Source organism: Apis laboriosa, unplaced genomic scaffold, assembly GCF_014066325.1.
Source record: "Apis laboriosa isolate Shangri-la unplaced genomic scaffold, ASM1406632v1 scaffold26_cov146, whole genome shotgun sequence".
Taxonomy (NCBI): Eukaryota; Metazoa; Arthropoda; class Insecta; order Hymenoptera; family Apidae; genus Apis; species Apis laboriosa.
The window spans coordinates 4824444-4838198 of NW_025222592.1; the positions used below are offsets into that span (position 1 = coordinate 4824444).

The following is a 13755-nucleotide window of genomic DNA, read 5'->3' on the forward strand; positions in this document are numbered from 1 at the left end:
ATGGCGGACACACAACGCAAAGAAAACACGACGACGAACGAAAGATTCGTCGGGTGTTTTTAGCCAATAGGGAAGAATTCATCGCGGCGTGCACTCTCGGAACAACTCTAGCCTTTTCCTTTTATACGCTTTTCTATTCCCGCCCTTCGACGCTTCTTTCTTCTGCGTAGAATCTCGACCGAAACTTTTGTCCTTGTAAAAAGCTCTTACGTTCGAAGAAACCAAATGAAATTCTTCCTCATACGGTGCAATCAATTTAGCTTCTGATATTTTCTATCTTGTATTGATTAGAATGAAAAATTTAAAAATCGAAGAGAATCTTTGGCAATGTAAAATAAAAACGATTGGAAAATAACGAAATTTAAAATGACTGTGTATAGGTAATGAATGACGTGTGCAAAAATTAAAAAAATTATTGTATTTTTAAAATTTTTTTACAGAAAACATATATATATATATTCGACGATCAAAAATCTATAATTTTTGAACTTTTGAATAATATTTCTTTTCTTTCTAATGAAGTCGAAGGGGTATTTATCGGTTTAATTAAAATTTAAATTTTAAGTTCAAATTTTCAGCATATTTTTATTATATCGGAAATAAAGTCTGACTTCATTCGTATAGATTATATTTCTCTGACTTTTTTTGTATAATCCACTGCTTTTGAGAGTACGTTCGAAATCAAAAGTATCTTAATCCTTTTCAGGGAAAATGGCGGTGCAAGACGAGTTTCCTTGAAAGTGGATATCCAATCCTGTTTTCCGCCCGTGAAAATCAAGTTTAAAGATTCAGGAGCGCGGTATGACTCGCGTAAAACTTTAAGTGTACATTGAGACTGGACGAGAAGACAGGCGGGAATCGTGGAACGAAACATTTGGAACTCGACGAATAATCAAACTCTGGATTGGTATGAATGAAATTATTCCATTTGATGTTGATTCATGAAAATGACAGGATAAAATTAATTTCAAATCTATTACCTAAGTTTAAATTGAAATTAAATTTAACTATTTAATTTACTGTTTATAACTTATTTGACTTTATATTTTTTCCTCATTTTTTGATTGGTCTCGCATCTTTGCTGGAATAAATTTAAATATCAGTAATTGGAAATCAAATTTTAAAATCGTAAATGAAACGATCTTATATAATCTTTAAAATTATTATCATGTAATCGATACATCGAATTAATTAACGATTAATTTTAAGAATAAAAATCTAATCTCCATCTTAAGTCAAGAAAAGTCTCGAAGGATTAAACTTGAAGCGGCCACAAAAGTCGAAAGAAGTTTCAATCCTTGCTCTTCATCGAAACGGGGAGACTGTGATTTGCAAAGAAGAAAAAGAGAGAAAGAGAGAGAGAGAAAGAGAGAGAGAAGAGCAACGAAGAGGGAACGATATTTTTCCACTGTCAATTTCCACGAACGTCGGTGGATCGACGTCTTTTTTTGCGGAAGCGGCAAGAGATGACGGCAAGAAAGCGAGATAAATTTCTGTTATTCCGAGAACAGTGACGATGACAAGTTTCTAACAAGATTTTCGTGAATAAAGGCACGTAAGAGTTGGTCCATCGCGATTATCGCTTATTTCGTAATGCCTGATTAACCGAGAACTTGCGAGACACTGTTCTAATTTATCAGCGACGATAAATCACAGACAAGAAGAATTTTCTTTGCCCAGCCGTTGTTTATTCCTAGATTTTTTTCTCTTTTTGGATATCATTGACATACGAGCATAGTGTAATAGAATTATTATAGAATTAATTAAAAAATATTCCATTATCGTTATCAATGGTATTAAAGGTCATGGGGGAACGATGTTGAAGCGTGATCATACGGTTTCTGAAATTGTAATTGAAGAATTTTAAAAATCGATAATATCGTTCAGGTAAATGTAATTTTATTTAAATGTTTTTAAAATTGTAAAGGATTAATATTATAATACAATTATGAATAAAGGGAATAATTTTACCATATTATTTTACTTTATAAATTTTCTCTCAAAACAATAGGATAAAAATCGTACATATAAAACACACATATAATTTTTTTCTAAGTTAAAAATTAGAATTAGCATCGTAAGAGACGACGATGAGTCAAGCTTTCGCAAAAAGTGGATTTAAACCGAGCAATGAGATTCTTCAATTGAAGAGAATTTTTTTTTCCTGCCGTTTCCGCGAGAAGCATGGTCAAACGGACTTAACGATCTCAATTCAGACGACGGGCTCGTTATCGAGCGTGTCGACTAGCGGCGATTAATTCGCCGACAGAAGAAACTACTTACTTACGTAGGGTGGGGGTGGGGAGGGGAGAGAGAGAGAGAGCACGTGTCTCTTGGGTTCACGGAAGCTGATCGATTACGAGAATCAGTAGTCACGAGACGAACAATTGGCAGAACTCGAGTTAAATGCGGCGGCTCGACGCTTCTCGAGAACCGAGTTCCATCAGGGTAGAGGGCGCGTGCAAATTTATCTCGTGATTTCGATCAACCGAGGCCAATGAAAATTTTTCTCCACTCCGTGACGTTTCTTTCTTCTCTGCTTCTCTTGATCGCTCTGAAAGCTTTCATTCATTCATAAAAATTCAAAATTTCTCTTCCTTTTCCTTCCTGAGCAGAATTTTCTTAATACAATCTTGTAGAATCTCGGTAATTCGAATCTTGGATCTCAATTTATCGGAATTTTTGAGCAAAAGAGGTTCAATAAATTTTATACGGAGAATAAGAGTATATATATATTTCGATCCATTTAAATTAAATTTTCATGGAAAACCTTTTGCTTCCCAAAAGAAGTTGGCTCGATGATCGATCGATCGATCGACCGACACCGGGTCTCGTCGCTATTATTTACTTGCCTCGATGGACTTGCATCGATCGATGCACCCGTCGTACTTTTCCTCCTCTTTTAAATACCTGATCGACCGAAAATCGTTTTAACGGGATTTTACACCATTTCGCAGGAATTTTTCACGGGGGGATTGCTTCCTTCTATGATCCACGGTTCCGACGACGATATCGAGAGCGCCGCACCTCTCTATACGAGACGAGGCGATAAGCTCGCGCGAGACAAGTGCGCGCTTTTCCTTTTCTTTTTTTTTCTTTTTTTTTTTCTCTCTCTCTCTCTCTTTCTCGTGCAACCTCGACGAGCCGTAACGAGGGAAGAAAACCTGCTTGCTCGAGATCGATGCACTTGCCCGATTTATGAACGATCCGCAAAGTAATTGTGCGGCGAGGCGAGGCTTTGTTGGGAAAAATTTTTTGACAAGACAAAGTGGAAGCGAGAAGGAAAGTTTAATTTTCTTCTTGCAACGTTTCATCGATCGTTAATAACTGTTTAAAGTTAAGGTTATTATACTACCTAGGAGGCCTCCTGTGCAAGTTTCGAGGAAATTACGAAGAAACTCGATCGATCCAGCACTATAGAAATTCCTAGCGAAAATTCCAACTGGTATTATATCCGGGGCGTGGAATAACTTTGATGATTAAAAAATTTCATGACAAGTGTATGACCCATTAATTTCCTCAATGGCCAATTGTTATATACTTGTTACATCGGATGTAATACAATTTTTGAAAAAATCGTTTCGTTGCACGCGGAAATTCATTAATATATTTTACATCTGCCTCCAATTGCCTGGATTGCAAAATGGAACGAGAAAGGCAATTGAAAATGGTATTAAAGTTGTTATTATTATTATAGAAAGCAATTTTAACAATTTTCCGAGGATTTTAAATTTTTATTTTTCATAGAACTAAAAAAGATAGAAGCACGCCATAAATCGCATACCACACCTCGAACTGTCGACCACCACAAATTTAATCCTCGATACGAAAACCCGACAAAACTTGCTATCCCTTCGCATTTCGATAACTCGAACAGAAGCCTCTGCTCTGGCCAACAAAGAAGCGGAATTTCAGATTAATTATTCGCCGTATAAAAAGAACGTAGAGGGAGGATCGGTGGAATTGTTACGCGGCCGGATCTCTCCTCTGTAACATTTCTCTTTCGGCCATTCGTTTGCCACGGTTGGCCAAACGTTGCGGTTCCGTCGCAAATGGCGATCGCTTGCAAATTTAATTGAAGCTTTCATCCAGCTTTTCAAATCATTTCGCTCGACCGCCGCGTCGCCGTGTAGCGGAGAAACATTATAGCGGGGGGGGAAAAAAAGAAAGGAAAAAGAGAGAGACGCTCGCTTTGAATACATCGATAACTCGCGCGATTCCGACCCTCGACTGGAAGCGTATTCAACGAGACGAATATAATGGGCCGTGACAAGCCGAAATAACATTGCGTAAAAGGCAATCCTTTGAGATCCGGTCCGATCTCCTCCTTTCATCCCCTTCCGTCCACCTTCTCTCTCGTTCGAGACGATCTCCCGATACAAATTCGCGCGGCTCATGAAACTTTCATTGTCGATCGATATCCTCGATTTACAAATCGTAGTATTAAAATCGAATCGTCTCGAATGTTTATCGAATGTTACCGTGAACGGAAAGAGAAAGGGGAGGGGGAAGGAGGAGAGAAGGGGAGAACGTTTCTGCCATCAATTTCTTTCTTTTTGTATTATCCGAAGAGATTTACATATTCACGGAAGGATTTCCCAAGATTTCAATGATTATTCGAGTATCGCGAATATTATACTCGAGAATAAGAAGTAAGAAACAATTTCGATTGGCGGCGAAGATTATCTCTGGGACAAGTAATTGAGAGAGAATCGTAATTGATTGGGTTTTCAAAATATTTAGGTAAGAGGATTTTAAGCAATATAGTTTTATTATTATTGTAAAATTTCCAATGAATTGCGATTTATTGAATTACGAATTCATATCATACGCGAACTTGGAGGAGGAATATGCAAATAAATATGTAAAGTAATTCTTTTTGTATATACATATATATATATATATATGTATGTATAATAGATAATATATGTACATAAATTACAAATGCAAAAGTGCATGTGTAATTATAATGTGTTTTTAATACCTCGTTGGATAATTTTTACGTGACAAATTGCTTAAATTCGTCATATTGTACATTATTATTATTCGTGTAACTTATTTATTTTCTTGTTCCTTTTCCTCGTAATTTTCATATGTAATACAATTTGTTTCGATGAATCACAATGGACTGTACATTTTTTTTTTTTGTTCTTTTTTACGAGAATAATTATTCCCTATCTTGCCATTTAATCATATGTATACATCGACCAGTGCTATTATACAGGCGTGTAATAACTCAAACTCAAATTATAAACATTTTTGCATATCGAATTTACTTCAGCCTTCAGAATCGTTATTTAAATTTTTTTTTTCATTCAAACATTTTCTACTTTCCTCCATCCAAATATACGTGTACACTCGTAAAGGATCGTACATCTTACACAAAAACATCTCGACAAAATTCGAAAAACCAATTTCATCATCGATCAATTTAAAGAAAAAAAATCTTCTCACGACGCCGATAACGTGTATTGTAATTGGTATCCGGAGATTAACGATAATCCTGGCTTTTGCCAGTGTTGTAGATTCTATGCATATTGCATGAGCTTCGATCTTTCATCATTTTTCTTCTCTCCCTTCCTTCCTTTTTTTTTTCTTCTTCTTTTCATCACAGTTTTCCACACACGAATCGATTATATATATATATAATCATGCCCTCGAATCCCTGTGATCAAACCCCTTTCGAGAACGAAACGTGTAACGATGGAACGATGACTTTTAGAAATACTTTTTGTACTTCAATCGCTCGATTCGAGTTTGAAATTTGCTTGTTCGATGAACAACTTCGCGAGAAAGTCTTTCCTTTTAATGTTGAAACAAGAAAGAGGAGGAAGAAATTCGGACGAAAACTTCGAAGAGAAATTATTATACTCTTGTAAACGAGTGCTCGAATGGAAGCTTTCTATCAAAATTCCATCAAAATCTTCAAACTCCTTGCAAAGTGTTAATAACAGATAATGATATTTCTTTACGGCCCTTAGAATTTTCCACTATAAAGAGACACACACATACACATACACAATCGAAATTTTTCCTTAATCACATTCTGGATTAAATGAAAAAAGAATAATAAACAATATCCCATCAATTTTCATCATCACGCGTTTATAAACGTCTTCTTTTCTGCGATTGAACAATTAAGATCGAAATAAGAACTTTTATTCGATAATCATTATTATTATTATTATAACAATTCGTATAATCAATCTATCACGTTATTTCGAATCGATAATCTCTAATTCGATTCGAGGGTATCATAGAATAAGAATTTCGATTTTCGAGCAACGTTCGAAGAAACGGCACAGGGAGGAGGATTTCCCTCGCTTTTTTTCTGTATTTACACGAGACATGTTGATGTATCGATGGATCGGCGCCAAATCGCGAAATTGATGCGCGGGGATCGACAGTTTCCTCGACGAATTTCGAAACGCAAATAGGATCGACGTTCTTCTTCTTCGCCGCCTCGCATCGGTCCCCGGATATCCGGTCGAGCACGAACGATCGTTCGTCCATTCGTTTGCATTGGGATAACGATGTTTGGCGAAATGTTTCAAATATGTTTCGGAACACATATGCCCGATCTCTTTGATTGACAATTGATACCCGCTATTTTGGCGGGATTACTTGGCAAGAAATATCAACATTGTAGTTACGTCGATCAATTGATAAATCTAGACAGAAAACGGGAAAAACTAGATTTGTATATAAAATACGAACGTAATTTTCAAACGTGAATGTTTATCGAACAATAAACAAAAATAGTAACAATAAAATTTAATTTTTAGGGAGCTTGGCAAAAGAAAAAATGTATATTATAATGTTTGCTTGCGAAAGTTTTACATATTTACATTTTCTCGGTCAAAAGTTCCATTGATAATATTTATAATATTTCATCGAAAGTATAATTAATTACGATATTTATAAAGAAGAAGTTAATAACTTTTTTTGTACTTAAAATTTTTTCTGAAAAATTCTACCAATTCTACTCAAATCTATATCAAGAATTATTTATATTGAGAAGTTTTCGATACATGGATAAGTATTCATCATCATCAGATCGGATGCTTTTACGCAAAATTCTTCATTATTACTATTCTGTAATTTTCAATAAAATCAATAATCAAAAAAAAAAAATTAATCCCACAACGATACGATGCATCGATATCCCCAACACACTCTCATCTTTGCATAATCGATGATTCGGATTGCAACAGATACAGAAATTCGCGCTATCTTACGTTTCATTACAAAACGAAAAAAAGTCCCCACGTCATAAAATGTAATCCCATTGTTGCCACGACTAAGTAGATGGAAAAGAGAAAGGTAAATGGGAGAGACGAGGTAAAAGAAAAAAAAAAAAAAAGAAAAAGAAAAAGAAAAAAACGTTAAAAAGGTAAAATACGGAGGATAAAGAGGCAAGGAGAGGGAGTTGGAGTAAGCTCAGTTAGAGTAAACTGAACAATGCTGTGATGTATCACGGTACAATAGGGGTAGCTTGCTCTTTTGAAACTTCCTGTACAAAATATGGTAACATCGAAAACACGAGAGGAAGAGGAGGAGGAGGAGGAGGAGGGGAAAAATAAAATTCAACGGGCAGCGTTCTCTAAAGTGCCATTCTAACCAGGAACGAGGTTTTCGTTGTTAATGTTTCCCTCCCTCTCTCTCTCTCTCTCTCTCTCTCTCTCTTCTCCTTTCCCCCTCTTCTTCTTTTTTTCTTTCATTCGAAACCACTCTTGTTGACGTCACGACGAGACGTATTTTTACACGCGCGTTGCACGACGTTTTCGGCTTGATTATTTACAATACGCGATAAGGAATCGTGATATATGGACACGGATCGGTCCCAGATCTCGTTCAAACATTCGTGTATTGTACCTTTGGAAAGGGATTCCTACTCTGGATCGCATACTTTTGCTTTAACAACGATGATTGATGACAATAAACGCCGTTGATGAATCTCAATGCTCACATCGAGGAATTATCGTGGAAACAATGAAAAAGAAGAGAGAGAAAAAAAAAATATACTTCAGATTTCACGATTAAATATGTTCAAGGATTGAGAAAATCGCGGAGGTATCTACGAAGTTTGCGAAGATAAACACGTAATTGCGTAGATTCATGCATTGTAAAGAAAAGTGTAAAAGAAAAGCCTATAATACCAGTCGAAGTTCTTCGAAATCTGATACCAGTCGTCACGTCGTTCATCAGTCTTAAAAGCTTTGAGACTGATGAGAATCGAGAAGCAAAATTTTCTTTTTCTTTCTCGATCGATCAAGTAATTTTGAAAAAAAAAAAAGAAAGAAAAATTAATCGCGATACAACTTGTAATAAACGTTTATTACAAATTTTCATATAATTTTATCGTAAACGCTTATGATAACGAGAATAAGTCGAGACAATAAGAGGATCAATTATTTCGATCGTTAAGTTAAGAGTGCAGACAAATAATCAAGAAAATTAACTTGGAGGGAAGCGTATATATTTCGCGTAATATAGGAAATAAAAAAATATTTTAAATAAGGCAGCAAGAGTGGCGGATAAATATGACGGCATAAGAGAGTATGGAGGAACGAAAGAACTGGATGTATCAATGGCACTGAATTAACGAGAGAGAGAAAGAGAGAGAGAGAGAGAGAGACTTCTGGTTGCGCGAACCGGTATTGTACCATGTTCAACATTTAAACACACGTTCTCGTTAATATGGCAAATTGATCTTAAATCATTCTACACGTATACACGTATATGAGATCGGTATTAAAAACAGGACGGATCTATGTGGAGAGGGAGATCTCGCCAATTATCCAATTATCTCCCGTAGAAAAATCTCGTCTCTGAGTCACGAGTTTGTTACGACCCTCATCACGACGAGACGTCGTAGAATAAAACGATGGAACGCAATGATAATTAAATCTTTAATAGATCGATGTAACATGCCGATGAACGAGGGAAGGAGAGAGAAAGTGGAAGAGTGAGAGAGATGCGCGGATTTCTGGCGAAATTGCACGAGGTTCGACACGAGGTTTCGAGGGAAGAATGGGCTGGGGAAAGAAGAGGGTGTTAAGTGCACTCTGCAGTCAAAATATTTGTTTAAACGAGCTTGTTGCGCGTTCATTAAAAACGCCACTTGACGAGAATCGACGGGATAATTGGCCGTTTTTGAGAAAGCGTGTTACACTCTTGCTGCGCCAAAAATTTTTTCAAACGAGAATAAACAGTCCGTTGATATAATACTTTCGACAAAGAAGAAATGACGTAACGAGTCGTGTAAAGATTCATTTTTATTAATTTTTGAAGGGATGATGAAAGAGATATAAGTCTTTGTGATATAAAAAAATATGTATTACTTCAATCTTTGGTAAATTTTTCAAATTCTCATCATCAAAAACAAATCTTTCTTTTCATCGAAATCTATAATACATCTAAGTTACGTCAGATGATGTAAAATTCCTTTTGGATAAAATCAACTTTAAAAAATGGATCTGTCTCCTCATTGCATCGCAACCATTGTCTGGCAAAATAAAGATTCAGGATTTAATTAGCGAATTCATTAATGGAGATAAGAATATTATCGGAGTTGGTTTCGTATCAACTCGCGTCAGATTCAAGATCTCTTGTGTCGCTTGCCTCTTGTTATCAATCATGGGATTCGCATTAATCAAGAATCGAAAGGGACGCCACATGGCAATAAATACTGATCGTCCAATTAACGAGGAATATTCGTGCTAAACGATAGCGAAATTTATCGATGCCTTCCACCGTATAATCTTCGAAATAAAGAGAGAGGGAGAGCAAGAGTGAGAAAGAGAGAGAGAGAGTAAATGAAGATTCGGAAATTTCGAGAGTTTGCATCGAGTTTAATGAATGATGTATCCGTCGTCTTGCAAGCTAAGCCTGTTAAACCTCGTGATACTCGTAATATTGTGTACTTTACATCCACCATTTTATCGTTCCAAGAATTCGTAGAATAATTATTTAAAAATCGTGAAAATATTAGAAAATTTAACCAATATCTTTTTATATAAAAATAAGAGTATTATATGCTCAAAGAAATCAAAAATTTAGATATTCCTTCATCATTTCGTTTATAATTTTCTTTGATTCGAATAAAATATATTATTTTATATACTTTCACTCTCGGACACGTTCTCTATAAATTATATATATATTTTTTTTTATTTAATACGAAATAAAAGACAATGAATATAAATGAATAAGTTAGAAACGTGTAATTAAGAAAAATACATTATCTCTATTAAAAGCTAGATGATTTTATAAACAAACATTTGATGATGAATATGCTCGCAGTATCAGTTGCCAGACTTCAACGTTTATTTTCGTCGATTAGGTAACGTAGTATAATAATAATAGTTCGTTCCTCATTTGACATAATATCGTCTATGATACACTATCGCCAATCCTTTCATACAATTCAGATCTAACAATAACGATTATCCACCACAGTTCGACAGCTTGCACGAGTTTATTGAAATATTATTTCCCGCCACAAGCAAACGTCAAAATATAAACATTTACTCGCTTTTTAAATATCGCGAAATATAATTTTCTTTACGCGATATTAAAACACTTTCGTCGATACGCGAAATTAGTTTTCCAAAAGTTGGTTAAAAAAAAAAGCGAATTATACGTCTCGAAAGAATCGTTATTGCGTTGACAGACAACCGACTCGTCATTTTTCTCGCGGACAATGAATTCGAACAATGAGTCGAAACGTAATAATTAGGACGATCAATTATGCCTCGTGTCCATCCATCACTTCCTGTGATTTACGAGGAAAGAAAATATAATAACCCGGATTCGATTATACGTTGAAAATTGCCACTCGTGTTTGCTTACATTGTTGAGGTTAAATATCCTCGAAAAGATTAGAAAATTCTTAGATCGAGGCGTGATTAAACGTCAACACCCAGAAAAAACGTTTGCGTTTGAGCGGTCTCCGTGAGAAAAACCATTTATCAGATTACATAAAAATGTTTTGAGAACGTTATACGAATATCGTCGAATTTTATTGACGGATTACGATGAAATATAATATTTAACTTTTCTTAATCGAGAGTAATTAACAATATTATAACAAAAAATAAAGATAAAATAAAGTAATAATAAATGTAACATGTTTGCTTGATAATGACACAATTATACTTGATAAGATGAAAAGAAAATAATTGACGTAGGTAGCGCGATATCGTCCCGTATTATTGATTGTCAGAACGATAATGCCTAAGTGTATAATTCAAACGATGTCGATTCCATCGATTTTCCAATTTCGAATTCTCCATTCAATGTTTCAAGATTGTGAATCAAGAACAAAGTTTTACATACACCAGGTAATTTAAATGTATATATAAAAGAAGTAGTATAAAAAGTTTCAAGTAACTATTTCAAGTAACTTTGATTAACAAATTTCCAAATTTTACAGAAAATTAATTCTTTTTCGAGAAGAAATCACAGATCTTCACGAATTATAATTCACAATCTACTAAAATCTTGAAATAGCCAACTTTTAATTTTCCAAAAATTTATCAAAAATATCTCACCCAATTTCGAGAGATCGACCCAAAATTTTATTCATGGATGGAGAATCTGCGTGCACGCAACACCGTCATCATCCTCGTCGGGAATTGTCGATATCTGCGTTCGGACACGAGTTAATCCTTACGTTGCACCGCGGCACGTCATTGCGCGTTACTGCGCCATCACGTTACACTTGGCCGTCGTCCAAATGCACAGGGGACCGATAGGGGAAACGCCGAGGGCCAGAAAAGTTCGACTTTCCTCCCTGATTTACATCTTTCCCCCAAAGTCGATCGTGCCTCGCCCCTCGAGAATTCAAATTCTCGCTTATTCGTTCGTCGAGGCGCAACGCATGCATCTCCTCGTTCTTCTCTTGGACCACTACTTGTCATGGTTTCAGTTTCCTCTTGCGAACGCTACTTCGTTGAAATTGTTTCAACAATTCGTTTCTTTCGTCCGCGATTAACGTATCACGGACAATTAATTTGTCACCGATGGAACAGCTGCTGCTGGATTATTTGTGCAAAACTGGAGGAAATCAGCGCGGATCTGTTCGATCGATCGATCGATGTCTGCCTGGATTTATAATATAATTGCCTGCCACCTCGTTAATTTTAAATCCTCGCGAAATTTGTACAAAGAAACGTTGGATTATTGCGTAACTTGCGCGTTATCGGATTTCGTTTGTCGAATTCGATCTGCTAACGAGTCGCAATTAAATTTTACTTAAAGGGTCGTTTTTCGACCAATTCTTTTTTTTTTTTTTTTTTTTTTAACGAGTCTTTTACTTTTTTGACGTAATAGTAAACTCTTCGATTCTTAATTCCGTAATGGAACATTGATGGCCTTTTATATAATAATTTTCTTAAACACGAAGAAAACAAAATTAATTCGAATAATTGTATCTAGTAGAAAAGTAGAAAATTATCGACGAATTTTTTTCCGAATATTAATCCCCTTACAGAAAACAAAATTTTTAACATTCTCACGATTCCTTCGTTTCTTTTTTTAGAACAATAAAACACCCAGAACAAATTCTTCAAAATTATACATCTTATTACGAAAAAAAAGAAGAAGAAGAAGAAGAAGAAGAAGAGAAGCACAAACACACAAAAGAAAAAAAAGTATATTTTTGCACGTACCGTGGTAGAAATTTGATCAATAAAATTCATCCGGATCTATTCGAAGCAAAAATTGTTGGCGGATGGTGACGGAATCGATGCTCGAACACCTGACGCTGGACGACAGTTGCGTCGAGAGGCGATCATCAACGATCGTTACCTCATTCCATGTGTCAACACATCCCGCGAATGGGATTCGTTGTTTTCATTCATTTCGCGGATAGAGATAATCGAGCGTGTGTGATCGCAATGGTCAATCTTTCTCCCGTATCTTTCTCGGGAAATCTTTCGCTTCTTGATCACCTCTCACCTCTCTCCTATCCTCTCCTATCGATTCGTGTATAATGGATTTATTTATACGATTAAATAATGCTCTCTGTATAGAGTGTAGAGGAGAGGAGAGAGAGAGAGAGATTTGCACAGCTGTCGCGAGATTCGCGACAGTCGATCGATGTTTCGAATAATTAAGACGATATCGAATCGAAGAGCGCGATGCTTTTATCGCGCAGAACTTTAATTAATCAATTTCAGTTAATGGAAATTTTGGAAATATGTATGATGCAGGCTGATCGAGAAGTTATAAATCTTTATTAGTTAATGAGAGAAATTCTGATTTGTAACGATGGTGATATCTTGTATGTAGGTTTTCAGTTTTGTTACATTTCTAAAGTGTAGAAAAAAGTTATCTAATTAATTTCTTTATTACAGTTCATATTTATAGTTCACGATAAAAAATCGTAACAATGATTTCTAGTAACAATGATAGTATCTCGATAGATTAGATTGGATGGATTTATATTATATTTATTTATATTTCATTCCTTTTTTAATGTTTTCTGGAACGAATAAGCTTCAAAATATATTTTATTCCTTTCTCCTTCCAGCTTTTTGTTGGGATCTCTGGGTGGTAATTTATAACATCTCGTGTTTTATAGCGGAATACGGCAAAGTCTAGTCTTAGGAGGATCACAAGGCGACATTAAAGTTTGAAAACTGATTATTCAATAGCTAGATCGGCAAATATTTGTCTCGAAAATCGAGACATAGAGATAGCAAGACAAAATTTCTAATCACGTGCTCTTATTTATCTTTTTTCTCAAAC

General features: G+C 35.4%; 1 protein-coding gene and 1 long non-coding RNA gene across 6 annotated transcripts in view; one reads left to right on the top strand and one right to left on the bottom strand.

Moving 5' to 3' along the window:
• Positions 1-13755, top strand: part of LOC122713989 — a 36596-nt gene that overhangs the window by 18489 nt on the left and 4352 nt on the right. For 3 of the 4 annotated variants that reach the window (XR_006346546.1, XR_006346549.1, XR_006346548.1), the window contains exon 2: positions 707-907. This is a non-coding gene — a long non-coding RNA (uncharacterized LOC122713989). Of the gene's footprint in view, positions 1-104; positions 381-706; positions 908-13755 lie in introns of those variants that run through there. The other variant, XR_006346550.1, reaches the window with a different exon arrangement.
• The window catches only part of LOC122713987 (sodium-coupled monocarboxylate transporter 1), a 51061-nt gene that overhangs the window by 16964 nt on the left and 20342 nt on the right, over positions 1-13755 (bottom strand). The window lies entirely within an intron of this gene.